Below are 27,538 nucleotides of genomic sequence, written 5' to 3'. Positions count from 1 at the left end.
GCCCCACCTCCTCCCCCCTCAGTCCAAAGTCCTCCCCCAACTCCTCCCCCCTCACTCCAAAGTCCTCCCCCAACAATTCCAACTCCCCCCCCCCTCACAACTTCTCCCCCAACTCCTACACCTACCTAACCCCTCCCTCCCAACTCCTCCCCATACTTCTCCCCCCAAATCCTCACATAAATCCTTCTCCCCCCAAAGCCTCCCGCACTCCCAACTCCTCCCCACATCTCAATGCCTCCTACCCCCCTCTGAACTCCTTCCCAAACTCGCTCCCTGCCCCCAGGTCTTCGCCCCCAAGTCCACCCGCCCTTACTCAAAAGTCCTCCCCCAACAGCTCCCCTCTCACTCCAAAGTCCTCCCCCGCCTCCTTACCCCCAACTCCTCCCCCCTCATTCTAAAGTACTCCCTCACCTCCTCCTCCCTTAAATCCTCCCCCCGCCCAACTCCTCACAGAAATCCTTCTCCCTTAAAGCCTCCCGCACTCCCAACTCCTCCCCACCTCTCAATGCCTCCTCCCCCCCTCTGAACTCCTTCCCCAACTCGCTCCCCGCCCCCCAACGCTCTCCCAACTCCTCCCCCCTCACTCCACAGTCCTCCCCCAACTCCTCCCCCTACAATTCAAACTCTTCCCCCCCACCTCCTCCCCCACAACTCCTCCCCCCCTCCACTCCTCCCCTAACCCCAGGGGTTGTGGGCTTGGGGGAGGGGTTAGGGGAGGGGTTAGGGGGTGAGGTTAATGCACATTTAGCCTTAGCTCAGCTCATGCTTGCTTCACACTTCCTAACCCAAGGGAATGTCAGGGCTCTGAAATTGTGGTTGCAATTTGAAAATGCTGTTGGAATGTAAAGCAGGGCGTTTAGCAACAGGGTCACCTGCTTTGCTGTGCATCTGTGCTTGTGGCTCCGGAAAGAAGGGAACAATAAATAGGCTAGAGCTTGCAGAGCTCTAAAGGAAGAGACACAGGAAAGGTCCCTGATGAACAGGCTTTTTAAATAGGGTGTCTTCGGGTTGTTTTCTCGGTGGCCATTGTCAGGCAGACAGTGTTGCCTATGGGGGGGTGGGGGTGGGGGTTGGGGGAGTGGACCAGCGGTGTCTTTGGAAGAGGGGGGGCCAAGGGGCAGTGAAAAAGCTTGATTCGGAGGTAAGGGGCCAAAATTGTGGCCTCAGGGGTTGAGTGAAAAGCGTTGCATCTGCGTGGGGGGAGGGGTGAAAATTGTAGCCTCGGGGGGCGGGGTGTCTCCTCCTCCTCCCCCACACCAAAGTCCTCCCCCAACAATTCCAACTCCTCCCCAACTCACAACTTCTCCACCAACTCCTACACCCTCCCAACTCCTCCCTCCCAAATCCTCCTCCTAATTCTCCCCCCAAATCCTCACATAAATCCTTCTCCCCCCAAAGCCTTCCGAACTCCCAACTCCTCCCCACATCTCAATTCCTCCTCCCCCCTCTGAACTCCATCCCAAACTCGCTCCCTGCCCCCAACGCGTCGCCCCCAAATCCTCCTGCCCTTAGTCAAAAATCCTCCTGCAGCTCATTCCCCGTCACTCCAAAGTCCTCCCCCAAGCTCCAGCTCCTCCCCCCTCAGTCCAAAGTCCTCCCCCAACTCCTCCTCCCCTAACTCCTCCCACACTCACTCCAAGCCCTCCCCCAACTCCTCCTCCCCCAACCGCTCCCCCAACAGCTCCCCTCTCACTCCAAAGTCCTCCCCCGCATCCTTACCCCGAACTCCTTCCCCCTCATTCCAAGGTACTCCCCCAACTCCTCCTCCTTAAATCCTCCCCCCTCACTCCAAACTCCCCCCAAGCCCCGCCCAAGTCCTCCCCCCAACCCCAGCCCAAGTCCTCCCAGAAATCCTCCCCCCTAAAGCCACCCGCACTCCCAACTCCTCCTCACCTCCCAACTCCTCTCCCCAATCCCCGCCCCATTCCTCTCCCCAATCCCCGCCCCATTCCTCCCCCCAATCCCCGCCCCAATCCTCCCCCCAATCCCCGCTCCACTCCTCCCAGAAATCCTCCCCCCCTAAAGCCACCCGCACTCCCAACTCCTCCCCACCTCTCAATGCCTCCTCCCCCCGCCCAACTCCTCCCCCCGCCAAACTCCTCCCAGAAATCCTCCCCCCCTAAAGCCACCCGCACTCCCTCCTCCCCACCTCTCAATGCCTCCTCCCCACCTCTCAATGCCTCCTCCCCACCTCTCAATGCCTCCTCCCCCCGCCCGACTCCTCCCAGTAATCCTCCCCCCCTAAAGCCACCCGCACTCCCAACTCCTCCCCACCTCTCAATGCCTCCTCCCCCCGCCCAACTCCTCCCCACCTCTCAACTCCTCCCCCGAATCCCCGCCCAACTCCTCCCCCGAATCCCCGCCCAACTCCTCCCCCCGCCCAACTCCGCCCCACCTCTCAATGCCTCCTCCCCCCGCCCAACTCCGCCCCACCTCTCAATGCCTCCTCCCCCCGCCCAACTCCTCCCCACCTCTCAATGCCTCCTCCCCCCGCCCAACTCCTCCCCCCGCCCAACTCCTCCCCACCTCTCAATGCCTCCTCCCCCCGCCCAACTCCTCCCCCCGCCCAACTCCTCCCCCCGCCCAACTCCTCCCCCCGCCCAACTCCTCCCCACCTCTCAATGCCTCCTCCCCCCGCCAACTCCTCCCCACCTCTCAATGCCTCCTCCCCCCGCCCAACTCCTCCCCACCTCTCAATGCCTCCTCCCCCCGCCCAACTCCTCCCCACCTCTCAATGCCTCCTCCCCCCGCCCAACTCCTCCCCACCTCTCAATGCCTCCTCCCCCCGCCCAACTCCTCCCCACCTCTCAACTCCTCCCCCCAATCCCCGCCCAACTCCTCCCCCCAATCCCCGCCCAACTCCTCCCCCCAATCCCCGCCCAACTCCTCTCCCCGCCCAAATCCTCCCCACCACTCAATGCCTCCTCCCCCCGCCCAACTCCTCCCCCCAATCCCCGCCCAACTCCTCTCCCCGCCCAAATCCTCCCCACCTCTCAATGCCTCCCCCCAATCCCCGCCCAACTCCTCCCCCCAATCCCCGCCCAACTCCTCCCCCCAATCCCCGACCAACTCCTCCCCCCAATCCCCGCCCAACTCCTCCCCCCGCCCAACTCCTCCCCCCCTAAAGCCACCCGCACTTACCAAACTCCTCCCCACCTCTCAATGCCTCCTCCCCCCCTCTGAACTCCTACCCCAACTCCTCCCCCTACAAGTCACACTCTTCCCCCACTCCTCCTCCCCCACAACTCCTCCCCCCCTCCACTCCTCCCCTAACCCCAGGGGTTGTGGGCTTGGGGGAGGGGTTAGGGGAGGGGTTAGGGGTTGGGGTTAATGCACATTTAGCCTGAGCTCAGTTCATGCTTCCTTCACACTTCCTAATGCACGGGGAAGTTCAAGGCCTCAAAATTGTTACTGCAATTTAGAAATGCCGTTTGAATGCAAAACAGGGCGTTTTGCAGGAGGGTCACCTCTTTTGCTGTGCGTCTGTGTTCCTGTCTCCGGAAAGAAGGGAACGCTCAACAGGCCAGAGCTTGCCCTGGGAGGAAGAGGAGTGGCAAGTAGCAAACTCGAGCAATGGTAGTATCGGCGCTCCCTGTATCCTTGGCTGTCCTACCGCAAGGGAAATCTCGGTCTTGTAGTGCTGCTTAATGGGGCCAGTAAGGAGAATGCTACCTGTCGGTTCCTGGATTCTGAGAGACCCAGAAGAGTCGCTCCACTCGAAACTCCAGTCTGCACTCCCAGAAACAATGTTGTCCATAGAGGGAGGTCTCTTGACAACAGTTGCTGGCTGAGGAGGAGGAGGAGAACGTTGGCCATGTGGTCCACGCACAGGTAACTGCTTCCCTCCTCCAACCTCCTTTTGCTTGTAGAAAACAAGGAAACTAGGAGACATGTTTTTCTTGCAGAAATCCCCCAAATTAGTCTTCACTTCTTCTGCCTGAGTAAGCAGGTGGAAGTACCCAAGCATAATTGGGCAGGAAAGAGAGAGACACAGGAAAGCTCCCTGCTGACCTTGCTTCAAAAAGGGGTTGGGGTGGGGTTAATGCACATTTAGCCTGAGCTCAGCTCATGCTTGCTTCACACTTCCTAAGCCAAGGGAATGTCAGGGCTCTGAAATTGTGGCTGCAATTTGAAAATGGCTGTTGGAATGTAAAGCAGGGCGTTTAGCAACAGGGTCACCTGTTTTGCTGGGCATCTGTGCTTGTGGCTCCGGAAAGAAGGGAACAATAAATAGGCTAGAGCTTGCAGAGCTCTAAAGGAAGAGACACAGGAAAGGTCCCTGATGAACAGGCTTTTTAAATAGGGTGTCTTCGGGTTGTTTTTCTCGGTGGCCATTGTCGGGCAGACAGTGTTGCCTATGGGGGGGTGGGGTGGGGGTTGGGGGAGTGGACAAGCGGTGTCTTTGGAAGAGTGGGGGGGCCAAGGGGCAGTGAAAAAGTTTGATTCGAGGTAAGGGGCGAAAATTGTGGCCTCGGGGGTTGAGTGAAAAGCGTTGCATCTGCGTGGGGGGAGGGGTGAAAATTGTAGCCTCGGGGGGCGGGGATGTCTCCTCCTCCTCCTCCACACTCCAAAGTCCTCCCCCAACTCCTCCCCCCTCACTCCAAAGTCCCCCCCCAACAATTCCAACTCCCCCCCCCTCACAACTTCTCCCCCAACTCCTACACCTACCTAACCCCTCCCTCCCAACTCCTTCCCATACTTCTCCCCCCAAATCCTCACATAAATCCTTCTCCCCCCAAAGCCTCCCACACTCCCAACTCCTCCCCACATCTCAATGCCTCCTCCCCCCCTCTGAACTCCTTCCCAAACTCGCTCCCTGCCCCCAGGTCTTCGCCCCCAGGTCTTCGCCCCCAAGTCCTCCCGCCCTTACTCAAAAATCCTCACCCAACAGCTCCCCTCTCACTCCAAAATCCTCCCCCGCCTCCTTACCCCCAAGTCCTCCCCCCTAATTCCAAAGCCCTCCCCCAACTCCTCCTCCCTTAAATCCTCCCCCCGCCCAACTCCTCACAGAAATCCTTCTCCCCTAAAGCCTCCCGCACTCCCAACTCCTCCACAACTCTCAATGTCTCTTCCCCCCCTCTGAACTCCTTCCCCAACTCGCTCCCCGCCTCCCAAAGCTCTCCCAACTCCTCCCCCCTCTCCACAGTCCTCCCCCTACAATTCACACTCTTCCCCCCACCTCCTCCCCCACAACTCCTCCCCCCCTCCACTCCTCCCCTAACCCCAGGGGTTGTGGGCTTGGGGGAGGGGTTAGGGGAGGGGTTAGGGGGTGGGGTTAATGCACATTTAGCCTGAGCTCAGCTCATGCTTGCTTCACACTTCCTAAGCCCAAGGGAATGTCAGGGCTCTGAAATTGTGGCTGCAATTTGAAAATGCTGTTGGAATGTAAAGCAGGGCGTTTAGCAACAGGGTCACCTGTTTTGCTGGGCATCTGTGCTTGTGGCTCCGGAAAGAAGGGAACAATAAATAGGCTAGAGCTTGCAGAGCTCTAAAGGAAGAGACACAGGAAAGGTCCCTGATGAACAGGCTTTTTAAATAGGGTGTCTTCGGGTTGGCTTTTTCGGTGGCCATTGTCGGGCAGACAGCGTTGCCTATGGGGGGGTGGGGGTTGGGGGAGTGGACAAGCGGTGTCTTTGGAGAGGGGGGGGCTAAGGGGCAGTGAAAAAGTTTGATTCGAGGTAAGGGGCCAAAATTGTGGCCTCGGGGGTAGAGTGAAAAGCGTTGCATCTGCGTGGGGGGAGGGGTGAAAATTGTAGCCTCGGGGGGCGGGGTGTCTCCTCCTCCTCCCCCACACTCCAAAGTCCTCCCGCAACTCCTCCCCCCTCACTCCAAATTCCTCCCCCAACAATTCCAACTCCTCCCCCCCTCACAACTTCTCTCCCAACTCCTACACCCTCCCAACTCCTCCCTCCAAACTGCTCCCCAAAGTTCTCCCCCCAAATCCTCACATAAATCCTTCTCCCCCCCAAAGCCTCTCGCACTCCAAACTCCTCCCCACATCTCAATGCCTCCTCCCCCCCCTCTGAACTCCTTCCCAAACTAACTCGTCGCCCCCAACTCGTCGCCCCCAACTCGTCGCCCCCAACACCTCCCGCCCTTACTCAAAAATCCTCCCACAACTCCTCCCCTCTAACTCCAAAGTCCTCCACCAGCTCCTCCCCCGTCACTCCAAACTCCTCCCCCCCAGCTCCAGCTCCTCCCGCCTCAGTCCAAAGTCCTCGCCCAACTCCTCCTCCCCCAACCGCTCCCCCAACAGCTCCCCTCTCACTCCCAAGTCCTCCCCCAACCGCTCCCCCAACAGCTCCCCTATCACTCCAAAATCTTATCCCGCCTCCTTACCCCAACTCCTCCCCCAACATTCCAATGTACTCCCACAACTCCTCCTCCCTTAAATCTTCCTCCCCCCGCCCAGCTCCTCCCCCCGCCCAGCTCCTCACGTAAATCCTTCTCCCCCAAAGACTCCCAACTACTCCACAACCCTCAATGCCTCCACCCCCCCCTGAACTCCTTCCCCAACTCGCTTCCCGCCTCCCAATGCTCCCCCAACTCCTCCCCCCCACTCCACAGTCCTGCCCCAACTCCTCCCCCTACAATTCACACTCTTCCCCCCCCCCCCTTTCTCCCCCAAAACTCCTCCCCCCTCCACTCCTCCCCTAACCCCAGGGGTTGTGGGCTTGGGGGAGGGGTTAGGGGAGGGGTTAGGGGGTGGGGTTAATGCACATGTAGCCTGAGCTCAGTTCATGCTTCCTTCACACTTCCTAACCCAAGGGAATGTCAGGGCTCTGAAATTGTGGCTGCAATTTGAAAATGCTGTTGGAATGTAAAGCAGGGCGTTTAGCAACAGGGTCACCTCTTTTGCTGTGCAGCTGTGCTTGTGGCTCCGGAAAGAAACAAACAATAAATAAGCTAGAGCTTGCAGAGCTCTAAAGGAAGAGACACAGGAAAGGTCCCTGATGAACAGGCTTTTTAAATAGGGTGTCTTCGGGTTGCTTTTTCGGTGGCCATTGTCGGGCCGACAGCGTTGCCTATGGGGGGGTGGCGGTAGGGGTTGGTGGAGTGGACAAGCGGTGTCTTTGGAAGAGGGGGGGGGCCAAGGGGCAGTGAAAAAGTTTGATTCGTGGTAAGGGGCTCAAAATTGTGGCCTCGGGGGTTGAGTGAAAAGCGTTGCATCTGTGTGTGGGGAGGGGTGAAAATTGTAGCCTCGGGGGGCGGGGTGTCTCCTCCTCCTCCCCCCACACTCCAAAGTCCTCCCGCAACTCCTCCCCCCTCACTCCAAATTCCTCCCCCAACAATTCCAACTCCTCCCCCCCTCACAACTTCTCCCCCAACTCCTACACCCTCCCAACTCCTCCCTCCCGACTCCTCCCCCTACTTCTCCCCCCCAAATCCTCACATAAATCCTTCTCCCCCCAAAGCCTCCCGCACTCCCAACTCCTCCGCACATCTCAATGCCTCCTACCCCCCTCTGAACTCCTTCCCAAACTCACTCGTCGCCCCCAACTCGTCGCCCCCAACACCTCCCGCCCTTACTCAAAAATCCTCCCACAACTCCTCCCCTCTAACTCCAAAGTCCTCCACCAGCTCCTCCCCCGTCACTCCAGACTCCTCCCCCCCAGCTCCAGCTCCTCCCCCCTCAGTCCCAACCGCTCCCCAACCGCTCCCCCAACAGCTCCCCTCTCACTCCAAAATCCTATCCCGCCTCCTTAGCCCAACTCCTCCCCCATCATTCCAATGTCCTCCCACAACTCCTCCTCCCTTAAATCCTCCTCCCCCGCCAGCTCATCCCCCCGCCCAGCTCCTCACATAAATCCTTCTCCCCCAAAGCCTCCCGCACTTCCAACTCCTCCACACCCCCCAATGCCTCCACCCCCCCCTCTGAACTCCTTCCCCAACTCGCTCCCCGCCTCCCAATGCTCCCCCAACTCCTCCCCCCCACTCCACAGTCCTGCCCCAACTCCTCCCCCTACAATTCACACTCTTCCCCCCCCACCTCCTCCCCCACAACTCCTCCCCCCCTCCACTCCTCCCCTAACCCCAGGGGTTGTGGGCTTGGGGGAGGGGTTAGGGGAGGGGTTAGGGGGTGGGGTTAATGCACATGTAGCCTGAGCTCAGCGCATGCTTCCTTCACACTTCCTAACAAGGGAATGTCAGGGCTCTGAAATTGTGGCTGCAATTTGAAAATGCTGTTGGAATGTAAAGCAGGGCGTTTAGCAACAGGGTCACCTCTTTTGCTGTGCATCTGTGCTTGTGGCTCCGGAAAGAAGGGAACAATAAATAGGCTAGAGCTTGCAGAGCTCTAAAGGAAGAGACACAGGAAAGGTCCCTGATGAACAGGCTTTTTAAATAGGGTGTCTTCGGGTTGGTTTTCTCGGTGGCCATTGTCGGGCCGACAGCGTTGCCAATGGGGGGCTGGGGGTGGGGGTTTGGGGAGTGGACAAGCGGTGTCTTTGGGGGGGGTGGGGGTTGGGGGAGTGGACAAGCGGTGTCTTTGGAAGAGTGGGGGCCAAGAGGCCAGTGAAAAAGTTTGATTCGATGTAAGGGGCCAAGATTGTGGCCTCGGGGGTTGGGTGAAAAGCGTTGCATCTGCGTGGGGGGAGGGGTGAAAATTCGTAGCCTCGGGGGGCAGGGTGTCTCCTCCCAATTCCAATCCTCCCCCCTCACAAATTCTCCCCCAACTCCTACCACCCTCCCCAATTCCACCCCCTACTTCTTCCCCCCCAAATCCTCACATAAATTCCTTCCTCCCCCCAAGCCATCCCGCAACTCCCAACCTCCTCCCCACATCTCAATACCCTCCTACTCCCTCTGAACTTCTTCCAAAAACTCGCCTCCCTGCCTCCTATTCGCCCCAACTCGCGCCCCAACTCGTCGCCCCCAACTCGTCGCCCCCAACTCGTCGCCCCCAACTCGTCGCCCCCAACTCGTCGCCCCCAACTCGTCGCCCCCAACTACTCCCGCCCTTACTCAAAAATCCTGCCCCAACTCCTCCCCTCTCACTCCAAGCCCTTCTCCCAACTCATTCTCACGCAACTCCTCCCCCCGTCACTCCGAGGTCCTCCCCCCCGCTTCAGCACCTCCCCCCCCAAGCCCCACCTCCTCCCCCCTCAGTCAAAGTCCTCCCCCAACTCCTCCCCCCTCCCCCCAACAATTCCAACTCCCCCCCCCCTCACAACTTCTCCCCCAACTCCTACACCTACCTAACCCCTCCCTCCCAACTCCTCCCCATACTTCTCCCCCCAAATCCTCACATAAATCCTTCTCCCCCCAAAGCCTCCCGCACTCCCAACTCCTCCCCACATCTCAATGCCTCCTACCCCCCTCTGAACTCCTTCCCAAACTCGCTCCCTGCCCCCAGGTCTTCGCCCCAGGTCTTCGCCCCAAGTCCACCCGCCCTTACTCAAAAGTCCTCCCCCAACAGCTCCCCTCTCACTCCAAAGTCCTCCCCCGCCTCCTTACCCCCAACTCCTCCCCCCTCATTCTAAAGTACTCCCTCACCTCCTCCTCCCTTAAATCCTCCCCCCGCCCAACTCCTCACAGAAATCCTTCTCCCTTAAAGCCTCCCGCACTCCCAACTCCTCCACACCTCTCAATGCCTCCTCCCCCCCCTCTGAACTCCTTCCCCAACTCGCTCCCCGCCCCCCAACGCTCTCCCAACTCCTCCCCCCTCACTCCACAGTCCTCCCCCAACTCCTCCCCCTACAATTCAAACTCTTCCCCCCCACCTCCTCCCCCACAACTCCTCCCCCCCTCCACTCCTCCCCTAACCCCAGGGGTTGTGGGCTTGGGGGAGGGGTTAGGGGAGGGGTTAGGGGGTGAGGTTAATGCACATTTAGCCTTAGCTCAGCTCATGCTTGCTTCACACTTCCTAACCCAAGGGAATGTCAGGGCTCTGAAATTGTGGTTGCAATTTGAAAATGCTGTTGGAATGTAAAGCAGGGCGTTTAGCAACAGGGTCACCTGCTTTGCTGTGCATCTGTGCTTGTGGCTCCGGAAAGAAGGGAACAATAAATAGGCTAGAGCTTGCAGAGCTCTAAAGGAAGAGACACAGGAAAGGTCCCTGATGAACAGGCTTTTTAAATAGGGTGTCTTCAGGTTGCTTTTTCGGTGGCCATTGTCGGGCCGACAGCGTTGCCAATGGTGGACAAGCGGTGTCTTTGGAAGGGGGGGGGCCAAGGGGCAGTGAAAAAGTTTGATTCGAGGAAAGGGGCTCATAATTGTGGCCTCGGGGGTTGAGTGAAAAGCGTTGCATCTGCGTGGGGGGAGGGGTGAAAATCGTAGCCTCGGGGAGCGGGGTGTCTCCACCTCCTCCCCCCACACTCCAAAGTCCTCCCCCAACTCCTCCCCCCTCACTCTAAAATCCTCCCCCAAAAATTCCAACTCCTCCCCCCCTCACAACTTCTCCCCCAACTCCTACACCCTCCCAACTCCTCCCTCCCAACTCCTCCCCCTACTTCTCCCCCCAAATCCTCACATAAATCCTTCTCCCCCCAAAGCCTCCCGCTCTCCCAACTCCTCCCCACATCTCAATACCTCCTACCTCCCTCTGAACTTCTTCCAAAACTCGCTCCTGCCTCCTATGTCGCCCCCAACTCGTCGCCCCCAACTCGTCGCCCCCAACTCGTCGCCCCCAAACTCGTCCGCCCCCAACTCGTCGCCCCCAACTCGTCGCCCCCAACTCGTCGCCCCCAACTCGTCGCCCCCAACTCGTCGCCCCCAACTCCTCCCCTCTCACTCCCAAGTCCTCCCCCAACCGCTCCCCCAACAGCTCCCCTCTCACTCCCAAGTCCTCCCCCATCCGCTCCCCCAACTCCTCCCATCTCACTCCAAAGTCCTACCCCAACCGCTCCCCCAACAGCTCCCCTCTCACTCCAAAATCCTCCCCCGCCTCCTTACCCCAACTCCTCCCCCATCATTCCAATGTACTCCCATCAACTCCTCCTCCCTTAAATCCTCCTCCCCCCGCCCAGCTCCTCCCCCCGCCCAGCTCCTCACATAAATCCTTCTCCTCCAAAGCCTCCCGCACTCCCAACTCCTCCACACCCCTCAATGCCTCCACCCCCCCCGAACGCCTTCCCCAACTCGCTCCCCACCTCCCAATGCTCCCCCAACTCCTCCTCCCCACTCCACAGTCCTGCCCCAACTCCTCCCCCTACAATTCACACTCTTCCCCCCCACCTCCTCCCCCACAACTCCTCCCCCCCTCCACTCCTCCCCTAACCCCAGGGGTTGTGGGCTTGGGGGAGGGGTTAGGGGAGGGGTTAGGGGGTGGGGTTAATGCACATTTAGCCTGAGCACAGTTCATGCTTCCTTCACACTTCCTAACGCACGGGGAAGTTCAAGGCCTCAGAATTGTTACTGCAATTTAGAAATGCCGTTTGAATGCAAAACAGGGCGTTTTGCAGGAGGGTCACCTGCTTTGCTGTGCGTCTGTGTTCCTGTCTCCGGAAAGAAGGGAACACTCAACAGGCCAGAGCTTGCCCTGGGAGGAAGAGGAGTGGCAAGTAGCAAACTCGAGCAATGGTAGTATCGGCGCTCCCTGTATCCTTGGCTGTCCTACCGCAAGGGAAATCTCGGTCTTGTAGAGATGCTGCTTAATGGGGCCAGTAAGGAGAATGCTACCTGTCGGTTCCTGGATTCTGAGAGACCCAGAAGAGTCGCTCCACTCGAAACTCCAGTCTGCACTCCCAGAAACAATGTTGTCCATAGAGGGAGGTCTCTTGACAACAGTTGCTGGCTGAGGAGGAGGAGGAGAACGTTGGCCATGTGGTCCACGCACAGGTAACTGCTTCCTTCCTCCAACCTCCTTTTGCTTGTAGAAAACAAGGAAACTAGGAGACGTTTTTCTTGCAGAAATCCCCCAAATTAGTCTTCACTTCTTCTGCCTGAGTAAGCAGGTGGAAGTACCCAAGCATAATTGGGCAGGAAAGAGAGAGACACAGGAAAGCTCCCTGCTGACCTTGCTTCAAAAAGGGGTTGGGGTGGGGTTAATGCACATTTAGCCTGAGCTCAGCTCATGCTTGCTTCACACTTCCTAACCCAAGGGAATGTCAGGGCTCTGAAATTGTGGCTGCAATTTGAAAATGCTGTTGGAATGTAAAGCAGGGCGTTTAGCAACAGGGTCACCTCTTTTGCTGTGCATCTGTGCTTGTGGCTCCGGAAAGAAGGGAACAATAAATAGGCTAGAGCTTGCAGAGCTCTAAAGGAAGAGACACAGGAAAGGTCCCTGATGAACAGGCTTTTTAAATAGGGTGTCTTCGGGTTGTTTTTTCGGTGGCCATTGTCGGGCAGACAGCGTTGCCTATGGGGGGGTGGGGGTGGGGGAGTGGACCAGCGGTGTCTTTGGAAGAGGGGGGGCCAGGGGGCAGTGAAAAAGTTTGATTTGAGGTAAGGGGCCAAAATTGTGGCCTCGGGGGTTGAGTGAAAAACGTTGCATCTGCGTGGGGGGAGGGGTGAAAATCGTAGCCTCGGGGGGCGGGGTGTCTCCTCCTCCTCCCCCCACACTCCAAAGTCCTTCCCCAACTCCTCCCCCCTCACTCCAAAGTCCTCCTCCCCAGCTCCATCTCCTCCCCCCTCAGGCCAAAGTCCTCGCCCAAATCCTCCTCCCCCAACCACTCCCCTCTCACTCCAAAGCCCTCCCCTAACCGCTCCCCCAACAGCTCCCCTCTCACTCCAAAATCCTCCCCCGCCTCCTTACCTCCACCTCCTCACCCCTCATTCCAAAGTACTCCCCCAACTGCTCCCCCCTCCCAACTGCTCACAGAAATCCTTCTCCCCCAAAGCCTCCCGCACTTCCAACTCCTCCCCACCTCTCAATGCCTCCTCCCCCCCTCTGAACTCCTTCCCCAACTCACTCCCCGCCTCCCAATTCTCTCCCAACTCCTCCCCCCAACTCCACAGTCCTCCCCCAACTCCTCCCCCTACAATTCACACTCTTCCCCCCCACCTCCTCCCCCACAACTCCTCCCCCCTCCACTCCTCCCCTAACCCCAGGGGTTGTGGGCTTGGGGGAGGGGTTAGGGGAGGGGTTAGGGGGTGGGGTTAATGCACATTTAGCCTGAGCTCAGCGCATGCTTCCTTCACACTTCCTAACCCAAGGGAATGTCAGGGCTCTGAAATTGTGGCTGCAATTTGAAAATGCTGTTGGAATGTAAAGCAGGGCGTTTAGCAACAGGGTCACCTGTTTTGCTGTGCATCTGTGCTTGTGGCTCCGGAAAGAAGGGAACAATAAATAGGCTAGAGCTTGCAGAGCTCTAAAGGAAGAGACACAGGAAAGGTCCCTGATGAACAGGCTTTTTAAATAGGGTGTCTTCGGGTTGCTTTTTCGGTGGCCATTGTCGGGCAGACAGCGTTGCCTATGGGGGGGTGGGGGTGGGGGTTAGGGGAGTGGACAAGCGGTGTCTTTGGAAGGGGGGGGCCAAGGGGCAGTGAAAAAGTTTGATTCGAGGTAAGGGGCTCCTAATTGTGGCCTCGGGGGTTGAGTGAAAAGCGTTGCATCTGCGTGGGGGGAGGGGTGAAAATCGTAGCCTCGGGGGGCAGGGTGTCTCCACCTCCTCCCCCCACACTCCAAAGTCCTCCCCCAACAATTCCAACTTCTCCCCCAACTCCTACACCCTCCCAACTATTCCCCCTACTTCTCCCCCCAAATCCTCACATACATCCTTCTCCCCCCAAAGCCTCCCGCACTCCCAACTCCTCCCCACATCTCAATGCCTCCTACCCACCTCTGAACTCCTTCCCCAACTCGTCGCCCCCAACTCGTCGCCTTCAACTACTCCCACCCTTACTCAAAAATCCGCCCCCAACTCCTCCCCTCTCACTCCAAAGCCTTCTCCCAACTCATTCTCACGCAACTCCTCCCCCGTCACTCCGAAGTCCTCCCTCCCAGTTCCAGCATCTCCCCCCAGCTCCTCCCCCCTCATTCCAAAGTCCTCCCCCAACTCCTCCCCCCTCACTCCGAAGTCCTCCCCCCCTCAAAACTTCGCCCCCAACTCCTACACCTACCCAACTCCTCCCTCCCAACTCCTCCCCCTACTTTTCCCCCCAAATCCTCACATAAATCCTTCTCCCCCCAAAGCCTCCCACACTCCCAACTCCTCCCCACATCTCAATGCCTCCTACCCCCCTCTGAACTCCTTCCCAAACTCGTCGCCCTCTACTCCTCCCGCCCTTACTCAAAAATCCTTCCCCAACTCCTCCCCTCTCACTCCAAAGCATTCCGCCAACTCATTCTCCCCCAAATCCTCTCCCGTCACTCCAAAGTCCTCGCCCAGCTCCTCCCCCCCAGCTCCAGCTCCTCCCCCCCGCTCCTCCCCCCTCAGTTCAAAGTCCTCCCCCAACTCCTCCTCCCCTAACTCCTCCCACACTCACTCCAAAGTCCTCCCCCGCCTCCTTCTCCCCCAACTCCTCCCCCCTCATTCCATAGTACTCCCTGAACAATTCCAACCCCTCCTCCCTCATTCCAATGTCCTGCCCCAACTCCTCCCCCCTCATTCCAAAGTACTCCCTGAACAATTCCAAGCCCTCCCCCCGCCAACCCCTCCCCCCTGCCAACTCCTCACAGAAATCCTTCTCCGCTAAAGCCTCCCGCACTCCCAACTCCTCCCCACATCTCAATGCCTCCTCCCCCCCTCTGAACTCCTTCCCAAACTTGCTCCCTGCCCCCAGGTCTTCGCCCCCAGGTCTTCGCCCCCAGGTCTTCGCCCCCAAGTCCACCCGCCCTTACTCAAAAATCCTCCCCCAACAGCTCCCCTCTCACCCCAAAGTCCTCCCCCACCTCCTTACACCCAACTCCTCCCCACTCATTCCAAAGTGAAAAGCGAATGAAAAGCGTTGCATCTGCGTGGGGGGAGGGGTGAAAATCGTAGCCTCGGGGGGCGGGGTGTCTCCTCCTCCTCCCCCCACACTCCGAAGTCCTCCCCCAACTCCTCCCCCCTCACTCCAAAGTCCTCCCCCAACAATTCCAACTCCTCCCCCAACTCCTACACCCTCCCAACTCCTCCCTCCCAACTCCTCCCCCTACTTCTCCCCCCAAATCCTCACATAAATCCTTCTCCCCCCAAAGCCTCCCGCACTCCCAACTCCTCCCCACATCTCAATGCCTCCTACCCCCCTCTGAACTCCTTCCCAAATTCACTCCCCGCCCCCAACTCGTCGCCCCAACTCGTCAACCCCAACTCCTCCCGCCCTTACTCAAAAATACTCCCCCAACTCCTCCCCGGTCACTCCGAAGTCCTCCTCCCCAGCTCCAGCTCCTCCCCCCTCAGGCCAAACTCCTCGCCCAACTCCTCCTCCCCCAACCGCTCCCCCAAGGGCTCCCCTCTCACTCCAAAGTCCTCCTCCAACCGCTCCCCCAACAGCCCCCCTCTCACTCCAAAATCCTCCCCCGCCTCCTTCTCCCCAACTCCTCCCCCCTCATTCCAAAGTACTCCCCCAACTCCTCCTCCCTTAAATCCTCCTCCCCACTCCCAACTCCTCCCCCCTCCCAACTCCTCACAGAAATCCTTCTCCCCCAAAGCCTCCCACACTTCCAACTCCTCCCCACCTCTCAATGCCTCCTCCCCCCCTCTGAACTCCTTCCCCAACTCACTCCCCGCCTCCCAATTCTCTCCCAACTCCTCCCCCCAACTCCACAGTCCTCCCCCAACTCCTCCCCCTACAATTCACTCTCTTCCCCCCCACCTCCTCCCCCACAACTCCTCCCCCCCTCCACTCCTCCCCTAACCCCAGGGGTTGAGGGGTTAGGGGAGGGGTTAGGGGGTGGGGTTAATGCACATTTAGCCTGAGCTCAGCTCATGCTTCCTTCACACTTCCTAACCCAAGGGAATGTCAGGGCTCTGAAATTGTGGCTGCAATTTGAAAATGCTGTTGGAATGTAAAGCAGGGCGTTTAGCAACAGGGTCACCTGTTTTGCTGGGCATCTGTGCTTGTGGCTCCGGAAAGAAGGGAACAATAAATAGGCTAGAGCTTGCAGAGCTCTAAAGGAAGAGACACAGGAAAGGTCCCTGATGAACAGGCTTTTTAAATAGGGTGTCTTCGGGTTGTTTTTCGGTGGCCATTGTCGGGCCGACAGCGTTGCCTATGGGGGGCTGGGGGTGGGGGTTGGGGGAGTGGACAAGCGGTGTCTTTCGAAGGGGGGGCCAAGGGGCAGTGAAGAAGTTTGATTCGAGGTAAGGGGCTCCTAATTGTGGCCTCGGGGGTTGAGTGAAAAGCGTTGCATCTGCGTGGGGGGAGGGGTGAAAATCGTAGCCTCAGGGGGCGGGGTGTCTCCTCCTCCTCCCCCCACACTCCAAAGTCCTCCCCCAACAATTCCAACTTCACCTCCAACGCCTACACCCTCCCAACTCCTCCCCCTACTTCTCCCCCCAAATCCTCACATAAATCCTTCTCCCCCCAAAGCCTCCCGCACTCCCAACTCCTCCCCACATCTCAATGCCTCCTGCCCCCAACTCGTCGCCCCCAACTCGTCGCCCCCAACTCGTCGCCCCCAACTCGTCGCCCCCAACTCCACCCGCCCTTACTCAAAAATCCGCCCCCAACTCCTCCCCTCTCACTCCAAAGCCTTCCCCCAAATCATCTCACGCAACTCCTCCCCTGTCACTCCGAAGTCCTCCCCCCCAGTTCCAGCACTTCCCCCCCAGCCCTCAGTCCAAAGTCCTCCCCCAACAATTCCAACTCCTCCCCCCTCCAAACTTCTCCCCCAACTCCTACACCTACCCAGCTCCTCCCTCCCAACTCCTCCCCCTACTTCTCCCCCCAAATCCTCACATAAATCCCTCTCCCCCCAAACCATCCCGCACTCCCAACTCCTCCCCAAATCTCAATGCCTCCTACCCCCCTCTGAACTCCTTCCCCTACTCGTCGCCCCCTACTCGTCGCCCCCTACTCGTCGCCCCCTACTCGTCGCCCCCTACTCGTCGCCCCCTACTCCTCCCGCCCTTACTCAAAAATCTTCCCCAACTCCTCCCCTCTCACTCCAAAGCATTCCCCCAACTCATTCTCCCCCAGATCCTCCCCCGTCACTCCAAAGTCCTCCCCCAGCTCCTCCCCCCCAGCTCAAGCTCCTCCCCCCTCACTCCACAGTCCTCCCCGAACTCCTCCCCCTACAATTCACACTCTTCCCCCCCACCTCCTCCCCCACAACTCCTCCCCCCCTCCACTCCTCCCCTAACCCCAGGGGTTGTGGGCTTGGGGGAGGGGTTAGGGGAGGGGTTAGGGGGTGGGGTTAATGCACATTTAGCCTGAGCTCACTTCATGCTTCCTTCACACTTCCTAATGCACGGGGAAGTTCAAGGCCTCAAAATTGTTACTGCAATTTAGAAATGCCGTTTGAATGCAAAACAGGACGTTTTGCAGGAGGGTCACCTCTTTTGCTGTGCGTCTGTGTTCCTGTCTCCGGAAAGAAGGGAACGCTCAACAGGCCAGAGCTTGCCCTGGGAGGAAGAGGAGTGGCAAGTAGCAAACTCGAGCAATGGTAGTATCGGCGCTCCCTGTATCCTTGGCTGTCCTACCGCAAGGGAAATCTCGGTCTTGTAGAGATGCTGCTTAATGGGGCCAGTAAGGAGAGTGCTACCTGTCGGTTCCTGGATTCTGAGAGACCCAGAAGAGTCGCTCCACTCGAAACTCCAGTCTGCACTCCCAGAAACAATGTTGTCCATAGAGGGAGGTCTCTTGACAACAGTTGCTGGCTGACGAGGAGAACGTTGGCCATGTGGTCCACGCACAGGTAACTGCTTCCCTCCTCCAACCTCCTTTTGCTTGTAGAAAACAAGGAAACTAGGAGACGTTTTTCTTGCAGAAATCCCCCAAATTAGTCTTCACTTCTTCTGCCTGAGTAAGCAGGTGGAAGTACCCAAGCATAATTGGGCAGGAAAGAGAGAGACACAGGAAAGCTCCCTGCTGACCTTGCTTCAAAAAGGGGTTGGGGTGGGGTTAATGCACATTTAGCCTGAGCTCAGCTCATGCTTGCTTCACACTTCCTAACCCAAGGGAATGTCAGGGCTCTGAAATTGTGGCTGCAATTTGAAAATGCTGTTGGAATGTAAAGCAGGGCGTTTAGCAACAGGGTCACCTGTTTTGCTGGGCATCTGTGCTTGTGGCTCCGGAAAGAAGGGGACAATAAATAGGCTAGAGCTTGCAGAGTCTAAAGGAAGAGACACAGGAAAGGTCCCTGATGAACAGGCTTTTTAAATAGGGTGTCTTCAGGTTGATTTTTCGGTGGCCATTGTCGGGCAGACAGCGTTGCCTATGGGGGGCTGGGGGTGGGGGTTGGGGGAGTGGACAAGCAGGTGTCTTTGGAAGAGGGGGGGCCAAGGGGCAGTGAAAAAGTTTGATTCGAGGTAAGGGGCTCATAATTGTGGCCTCGGGGGTTGAGTGAAAAGCGTTGCATCTGCGTGGGGGGAGGCGTGAAAATCGTAGCCTCGGGGGGCGGGGTGTCTCCTCCTCCTCCCCCCACACTCCAAAGTCCTCCCCCAACAATTCCAACTTCACCCCTAACTCCTACACCCTCCCAACTGCTCCCCCTACTTCTCCCCCCAAATCCTCACATAAATCCTTCTCCCCCCAAAGCCTCCCGCACTCCCAACTCCTCCCCACATCTCAATGCCTCCTACCCCCCTCTGAACTTGTCGCCCCCAACTCCTAAAATCCTCCCCCAACTCCTCCCCTCTCACTCCAAACCTTCCCCCAACTCATTCTCACGCAACTACTCCCCCGTCACTCCGAAGTCCTCCCCCCCAGTTCCAGCACTTCCCCCCCCAGCTCCAACTCCTCCCCCCTCAGTCCAAAGTCCTCCCCCAACACCTCCCCCCTCACTCAAAAGTCCTCCCCCAACAATTCCAACTCCTCCCCCCCTCAAACTTCTCCCCTAACTCCTCCCTCCCAACTCCTCCCCCTACTTCTCCCCCCAAATCCTCCATAAATCTTTCTCCCCCCCAACGCCTCCCGCACTCCCAACTCCATCACACATCTCAATGCCTCCTACCCCCCTCTGAACTCCTTCGCAAACTCGTCGCCCCCTACTCGTCGCCCCCTACTCGTCGCCCCCTACTCGTCGCCCCCTACTCCTCCCGCCCTTACTCAAAAATCCTTCCCCAAATCCTCCCCCCTCACTCCAAAGCATTCCCCCAAATCCTCCCCCGTCATTCCAAAGTCCTCCCCCAGCTCCTCCCCCCCAGTTCAAGCTCCTCCCCACCAACTCCTCCCCCCTCAGTTCAAAGTCCTCCCCCAACTCCTCCTCCCCTAACTCCTCCCACACTCACTCCAAAGTCCTCCCCCGCCTCCTTCTCCCCCAACTCCTCCCCCCTCATTCCAAAGTACTCCCCCAACTCCTCCTCCCTTAAATCCTCCCCCCGCCCAACTCCTCCCAGAAATCCTTCTCCCCTAATGCCTCCCACACTCCCAACTCCTCCCCACCTCTCAATGCCTCCTCCCCCCCTCTGAACTCCTTCCCCAACTCGCTCCCCGCCTCCCAATTCTCTCCCAACTCCTCCCCCCTCACTCCACAGTCCTCCCCCAACTCCTCCCCCTACAATTCACACTCTTCCCCCACACCTCCTCCCCCACAACTCCTCCCCCCCTCCACTCCTCCCCTAACCCCAGGGGTTGTGGGCTTGGGGGAGGGGTTAGGGGAGGGGTTAGGGGGTGGGGTTAATGCACATGTAGCCTGAGCTCAGCGCATGCTTCCTTCACACTTCCTAACCCAAGGGAATGTCAGGGCTCTGAAATTGTGGCTGCAATTTGAAAATGCTGTTGGAATGTAAAGCAGGGCGTTTAGCAACAGGGTCACCTGTTTTGCTGTGCATCTGTGCTTGTGGCTCCGGAAAGAAGGGAACAATAAATAGGCTAGAGCTTGCAGAGCTCTAAAGGAAGAGACACAGGAAAGGTCCCTGATGAACAGGCTTTTTAAATAGGGTGTCTTCGGGTTGCTTTTTTCGGTGGCCATTGTCGGGCAGACAGCGTTGCGTATGGGGGGCTGGGGGTGGGGGTTGGGGGAGTGGACAAGCGGTGTCTTTCGAAGGGGGGGGCCAAGGGGCAGTGAAAAAGTTTGATTCGAGGTAAGGGGCTCCCCCAAGGGACCCCCACCCACCCGCACCTGCCGGTGTAATGCGGGTCCTGCAAACGGCACTGGGCTGCGCATGTGCAGCGGAGCCCCCGGTTGCCCTATGCCGCGGCCCGACAGGGTCCCCTCTTAAGCCATCAGCCGGTGAAACCTGGGAACTGCAGACAGCGCAGCATCGTGCATGCTCGTTGGCGCCCACGGCCGCCCTCTTCCGCCACCTGCCAGTGTAATGTGGTCCTGCAGACGGCGCAGGGCTGCGCATGCACGGCGGCCGACAGGGTGCCCTCTGAAGCCATCAGCCCGTGAAACGTGGGTTATGCAGGCGGCGCAGCGCCACGCATGCTCGTTGGCGCCCCCTGGGCGCCCTCTCACGCCACCATCCGGTAAAATGTAGGTACTGTAGGCGGCGCTGCGCACCGCATTCGCGGTGTTGCTCTCGTTCGCCTTCTGCCGCCACCTGCCGGTGAAACGTGGGTACTGCAGGTGCCACGGCGACGTGCATGTACGGTGTTGCCCGTGGGCGCCCTCTGCTGCCACCTGCTGGTGAAACGTGGGTACTGCAGTCGGCGCGGGGCCGGGAATGTGCAGCGGCACACCCGGGCGCCGTCTACAGCCAGCTGCCAGTGAAACGACCGTACTGGGGGCAGCGCGGCGCCACGCATGCACGGCATCGGCCCCCAGCGAACTCTGTCGCCACCTGCCGGTGAAACGTGTGTACTGCAGACGGCGCGGCAGCGAGATGCACGATGTTGCACCCGCGCGCCGTCTGCCGCCACCTGCCGGTGTATCGTGGGTACTGTAGGCGCAGTGGCGCCCCCCAAGGTGCCCAGTGCTGCCAACTGCCGGCGGAACGTGTGTACTGCAGTCGGCATGGGGCCGCGCATGCGCAGTGGCACTCCCGGGCGCCCTCTGCCGCCACCTGCCGCCAAAACGCGGGTACTGCATGCTGCACGGCGCCAAGCATGCGCGGCATTGCCCCCGGGCGCCCTCTTCAGCCACCTGTCGGTGCAAAGTTGGTAATACAGGCGGCGCGACTCCGCGCCTGCACGTTGGCGCCCCCCCAAGGCGCCCTCTGCCGCCACCTGCCAGTATAACGTGGGTCCTGCAGACAGCGTGGGGCTGCGCATGCGCGGCGGCCCGACAGGGAGCCCTATGCAGCCATCAGCTGGTGAAAAGTGGGAACTGCAGGGGGCGCGGGACCACGCATGGACAATGGCGGTCCCGGGCCACCCTCTGCCACCACCATCCGGTGAAACGTGGAAACTGCAGGCGGTGCAGCGTCGCGCATGCTCGTTGGCGCCGCCGGCCGCGCTCTGCCGGTGAAACGCGGGTACTGCAGGCGGCGCGGAACCGCATGTGCTCGATGACCCCCCCCCCGGGAGCCCTCTGCCGCCACCATCCGGTGAAAAGTGGGAACTGCAGGCCGCGCGGCGCTGCGCATGCTCGGCATCGGCCCCGGGGCCGCCACCTGCCGCGGAAACGTGGGTACTGCAGGCGGCACGGCGACATGCATGTACGGCTTTTTCCCCCGGGCGCCCTCTGCAGCCACCCGCGGGTGAAACGCGGGTAATGCAGCCGGTGTGGGACCGTGCATGCACGGCATCGACCCCGGGCGCCCTCTGCCGCCACCATCCTGTGAAAAGTGGGTACTCCAGGCGGCACGAGTACGGGACTGCGCAGTGGCGCCCCCCCAAGGTGCCCTGCGCTACCAACTGCCGGAGGAACCTGTGTACTGCAGTCGGCGCAGGACCGCGCATGCGCATTGGCGCCCCTGGGAGCCCTCTGCCGCCACCTGCCGGTGTAACATGGGTCGTGCAGACAGTGCGGGGCTGCGCATGCGCGGCGGCCCGACAGGATGCCCTCTGCAGCCATCAGCCGGTGAAAAGTGGAAACTGCAGGCGGCGCAGCTTCGCGCATGCACTGTGATGCCCCCGGGGCGCCCTCTGCCGCCACCTGCTGGTGAAACGTGGATACTGCAGGTGGCGCGGCGCCCCGGATGCGCCGTGTCGCTCCCGTGCGCACTCTGCCGCCACCAGCCAGTGAAACACGGGTACTGCAGTGGGCACTGGGCCAGGAAGGTGCAGCATCGCCCCCGGGCGCACTATACCGCCACCTCCCGGTGTAATGTGGGTACTGCAGTCGGCACGGGGCCGCGCATGCACATTGGCCCCCCGGTCTCCCTCTGCCGCCAACCTGCCGGTGCAAAGTGGGAACTACAGGCGGCACGACTCCGCGTCTGGGTGGTGGCGCCCCCCCCCAAGGCGCTCTCTGCTGCCACCGGCGGGTGAAATGCGGGTCCCGCAGACGGCGCGGGGCTGCGCATGCGCGGCGGCCCGACAGGGCACCCTCTGCAGCCACCTGCCGCCAAAACGTGGGTACTGCAGTCAGCGCGGGGCCGGGAATGCACGGTGGCACACCCGGGCGCCCTCTGAAGCCACCTGCCAGTGAAACGACCGTACTGCAGGCGGCGCGGGGCCGCGCATGCACGGTGTCGAACCCAGGCATCCTCTGCCGCCACCATCCCATGAGAATGGCGGCGCCCCAGGCGGCGCAAGTCTAGGCCTGCGCAGTGGCGCCCCCCAAAGTGCCCTGTGCTGCCACCTGCCGGCGAAAGGCGGGTACTGCAGGCGGCGCGGGACTGCGCATTCTCGATGGCGCCCCCAGGAGCCCTCTGCCGCCACCTGCCGGTGTAACGTGGGTACTGCAGGTGGCGCGGAGCCGGGCTTGCGCGGTGGACCCCCACGAGTGCCCTCTGTCGCCACCATCCGGTGAAACGTGGGAACTGTAGGCGGAGCGGGACGGCACATGCACGGTGGCACCCCCGGGAGCCCTCCGCCGCCACCTGCCGGTGTAACGTGGGTGCCGCGACGGCGCGGGGCTGTGCATGCGCGGTGGCCCGACACGGTGCCCTCTGCAGCCACCTGCCGCTGCAAACTGGGTACTGCAGGCGGCGCGGCGCCACGCATGCTCGGCATCGGCCCCGGGGCCCTGTGCTCCCACCTGTCGCCGAAACGTGGGTACTTCGCAGTACCCTGCGCGGCCTGCAGTACCCGCGTTTCACCGGCAGGTGGCGGCAGAGGGCGCCCGGGGGCGCCACCGTGCATGCACTGCACTGCGCCGCCTACAGTACCCACTTTACATCAGCAGGTGGCTGCAGAGGGCGACCGGGCAGCGCCACCTGGCATGCGCGACCCCGCGCCGTCGGCGGGACCCACGTTACACCGGGAGGTGGCGGTATAGTGCGCCCGGGGGCGATGCTGCACCTTCCTGGCCCAGTGCCCACTGCAGTACCCGTGTTTCACTGGCTGGTGGCGGCAGAGTGCGCACGGGAGCGACACGGCGCATCCGGGGCGCCGCGCCACCTGCAGTATCCACGTTTCACCAGCAGGTGGCGGCAGAGGGCGCCCCGGGGGCATCACAGTGCATGCGCGAAGCTGCGCCGCCTGCAGTTTCCACTTTTCACCGGCTGATGGCTGCAGAGGGCATCCTGTCGGGCCGCCGCGCATGCGCAGCCCTGCACTGTCTGCACGACCCATGTTACACCGGCAGGTGGCGGCAGAGGGCTCCCAGGGGCGCCAATGCGCATGCGCGGTCCTGCGCCGACTGCAGTACACAGGTTCCTCCGGCAGTTGGTAGCGCAGGGCACCTTGGGGGGGCGCCACTGCGCAGTCCCGTACTCGTGCCGCCTGGAGTACCCACTTTTCACAGGATGGTGGCGGCAGAGGGCGCCCGGGGTCGATGCCGTGCATGCACGGTCCCACACCGGCTGCATTACCCGCGTTTCACCCGCGGGTGGCTGCAGAGGGCGCCCGGGGGAAAAAGCCGTACATGCATGTCGCCGTGCCGCCTGCAGTACCCACGTTTCCGCGGCAGGTGGCGGCCCCGGGGCCGATGCCGAGCATGCGCAGCGCCGCGCGGCCTGCAGTTCCCACTTTTCACCGGATGGTGGCGGCAGAGGGCTCCCGGGGGGGGGTCATCGAGCACATGCGGTTCCGCGCCGCCTGCAGTACCCGCGTTTCACCGGCAGAGCGCAGCCGGCGGCGCCAACGAGCATGCGCGACGCTGCACCGCCTGCAGTTTCCACGTTTCACCGGATGGTGGTGGCAGAGGGTGGCCCGGGACCGCCATTGTCCATGCGTGGTCCCGCGCCCCCTGCAGTTCCCACTTTTCACCAGCTGATGGCTGCATAGGGCTCCCTGTCGGGCCGCCGCGCATGCGCAGCCCCACGCTGTCTGCAGGACCCACGTTATACTGGCAGGTGGCGGCAGAGGGCGCCTTGGGGGGGCGCCAACGTGCAGGCGCGGAGTCGCGCCGCCTGTATTACCAACTTTGCACCGACAGGTGGCTGAAGAGGGCGCCCGGGGGCAATGCCGCGCATGCTTGGCGCCGTGCAGCATGCAGTACCCGCGTTTTGGCGGCAGGTGGCGGCAGAGGGCGCCCGGGAGTGCCACTGCGCATGCGCGGCCCCATGCCGACTGCAGTACACACGTTCCGCCGGCAGTTGGCAGCACTGGGCACCTTGGGGGGCGCCACTGCGCCTACAGTACCCACGATACACCGGCAGGTGGCGGCAGACGGCGCGCGGGTGCAACATCGTGCATCTCGCTGCCGCGCCGTCTGCAGTACACACGTTTCACCGGCAGGTGGCGACAGAGTTCGCTGGGGGCCGATGCCGTGCATGCGTGGCGCCGCGCTGCCCCCAGTACGGTCGTTTCACTGGCAGCTGGCTGTAGACGGCGCCCGGGTGTGCCGCTGCACATTCCCGGCCCCGCGCCGACTGCAGTACCCACGTTTCACCAGCAGGTGGCAGCAGAGGGCGCCCACGGGCAACACCGTACATGCACGTCGCCGTGGCACCTGCAGTACCCACGTTTCACCGGCAGGTGGCGGCAGAAGGCGAACGAGAGCAACACCGCGAATGCGGTGCGCAGCGCCGCCTACAGTACCTACATTTTACCGGATGGTGGCGTGAGAGGGCGCCCAGGGGGCGCCAACGAGCATGCGTGGCGCTGCGCCGCCTGCATAACCCACGTTTCACGGGCTGATGGCTTCAGAGGGCACCCTGTCGGCCGCCGTGCATGCGCAGCCCTGCGCCGTCTGCAGGACCACATTACACTGGCAGGTGGCGGAAGAGGGCGGCCGTGGGCGCCAACGAGCATGCACGATGCTGCGCTGTCTGCAGTTCCCAGGTTTCACCGGCTGATGGCTTAAGAGGGGACCCTGTCGGGCCGCGGCATAGGGCAACCGGGGGCTCCGCTGCACATGCGCAGCCCAGTGCCGTTTGCAGGACCCGCATTACACCGGCAGGTGCGGGTGGGTGGGGGTCCCTTGGGGGAGCCCCTTACCTCGAATCAAACTTTTTCACTGCCCCTTGGCCCCCCCCTTCGAAAGACACCGCTTGTCCACTCCCCCAACCCCCACCCCCAGCCCCCCATACGCAACGCTGTCTGCCCGACAATGGCCACCGAAAAAAGCAACCCGAAGACACCCTATTTAAAAAGCCTGTTCATCAGGGACCTTTCCTGTGTCTCTTCCTTTAGAGCTCTGCAAGCTCTAGCCTATTTATTGTTCCCTTCTTTCCGGAGCCACAAGCACAGATGCACAGCAAAACAGGTGACCCTGTTGCTAAACGCCCTGCTTTACATTCCAACAGCATTTTCAAATTGCAGCCACAATTTCAGAGCCCTGACATTCCCTTGGGTTAGGAAGTGTGAAGGAAGCATGCGCTGAGCTCAGGCTACATGTGCATTAACCCCACCCCCTAACCCCTCCCCTAACCCCTCCCCCAAGCCCACAACCCCTGGGGTTAGGGGAGGAGTGGAGGGGGGGAGGAGTTGTGGGGGAGGAGGTGTGGGGGAAGAGTGTGAATTGTAGGGGGAGGAGTTGGGGGAGGACTGTGGAGTGAGGGGGGAGGAGTTGGGAGAGAATTGGGAGGCGGGGAGCGAGTTGGGGAAGGAGTTCAGAGGGGGGGAGGAGGCATTGAGAGGTGGGGAGGAGTTGGGAGTGTGGGAGGCATTAGGGGAGAAGGATTTCTGGGAGGAGTTGGGCGGGGGGAGGATTTAAGGGAGGAGGAGTTGGGGGAGTACTTTGGAATGAGGGGGGAGGAGTTGGGGAGAAGGAGGCGGGGGAGGACTTTGGAGTGAGTGTGGGAGGAGTTAGGGGAGGAGGAGTTGGGGGAGGACTTTGAACTGAGGGGGGAGGAGTTGGTGGGGAGGAGCTTGAACTGGGGGGGAGGAGCTGGGGGAGGACTTTGGAATGACGGGGAGGATTTGGGGGAATGCTTTGGAGTGAGGGGGGAGGATTTGGGGAAGGATTTTTGAGTAAGGGCGGGAGGAGTAGGGGGCGACGAGTAGGGGGCGACGAGTAGGGGGCGACGAGTTTGCGAAGGAGTTCAGAGGGGGGTAGGAGGCATTGAGATGTGTGATGGAGTTGGGAGTGCGGGAGGCGTTGGGGGGGAGAAAGATTTATGGAGGATTTGGGGGGAGAAGTAGGGGGAGGAGTTGGGAGGGAGGAGTTAGGGGAGAAGTTTGAGGGGGGGAGGAGTTGGAATTGTTGGGAGAGGACTTTTGAGTGAGGGGGGAGGTGTTGGGGGAGGACTTTGGACTGAGGGGGGAGGAGTTGGAGCTGGGGGGGGAAGTGCTGGAACTGGGGGGAGGACTTCGGAGTGACGGGGGAGTAGTTGCGTGAGATGATTTGGGGGAAGGTTTGGAGTGAGAGGGGAGGAGTTGGGGGAGGATTTTTGATTAAGGGCGGGAGGAGTTGGGGGCGACAAGTTCAGAGGGGGGTAGGAGGCATTGAGATGTGGGGAGGAGTTGGGAGTGCGGGAGGCTTTGGGGGGAGAAGGATTTATGTGAGGATTTGGGGGGAGAAGTAGGGGGAGCAGTTGGGAGGGTGTAGGAGTTAGGGGTGAAGTTGGAATTGTTGGGGGAGGACTTTGGAGTGTGGGGGGAGGAGGAGGAGACACCCCGCCCCCCGAGGCTACGATTTTCACCCCTCCCCCCACGCAGATGCAACGCTTTTCACTCAACCCCCGAGGCCACAATTATGAGCCCCTTACCTCGAATCAAACTTTTTCACTGCCCCTTGGCCCCCCCTCTTCCAAAGACACCGCTTGTCCACTCCCCCAACCCCCACCCCCAGCCCCCCATAGGCAACGCTGTCGGCCCGACAATGGCCACCGAGAAAACAACCCGAAGACACCCTATTTAAAAAGCCTGTTCATCAGGGACCTTTCCTGTGTCTCTTCCTTTAGAGCTCTGCAAGCTCTAGCCTATTTATTGTTCCCTTCTTTCCGGAGCCACAAGCACAGATGCACAGCAAAACAGGTGACCCTGTTGCTAAACGCCCTGCTTTACATTCCAACAGCATTTTCAAATTGCAGCCACAATTTCAGAGCCCTGACATTCCCTTGGGTTAGGAAGTGTGAAGCAAGCATGAGCTGAGCTCAGGCTAAATGTGCATTAACCCCACCCCAACCCCATT

At 60.4% G+C, this 27,538-nt stretch overlaps 1 long non-coding RNA gene across 1 annotated transcript; it reads left to right on the top strand.

The window, feature by feature from the left end:
- The first annotated feature begins 3,679 nt into the window (after positions 1-3,679).
- On the top strand, positions 3,680-17,989 carry LOC126913666 (uncharacterized). The gene is made up of 3 exons (XR_007709325.1): positions 3,680-3,831; positions 17,353-17,722; positions 17,795-17,989. It is a non-coding gene; the product is annotated as an uncharacterized LOC126913666 (long non-coding RNA).
- Positions 17,990-27,538: the final 9,549 nt, after the last annotated feature.

This window comes from Cygnus atratus, unplaced genomic scaffold (assembly GCF_013377495.2).
Source record: "Cygnus atratus isolate AKBS03 ecotype Queensland, Australia unplaced genomic scaffold, CAtr_DNAZoo_HiC_assembly HiC_scaffold_122, whole genome shotgun sequence".
Taxonomy (NCBI): domain Eukaryota; kingdom Metazoa; phylum Chordata; class Aves; order Anseriformes; family Anatidae; genus Cygnus; species Cygnus atratus.
This window is presented reverse-complemented; position numbering and strand designations above follow the sequence as displayed.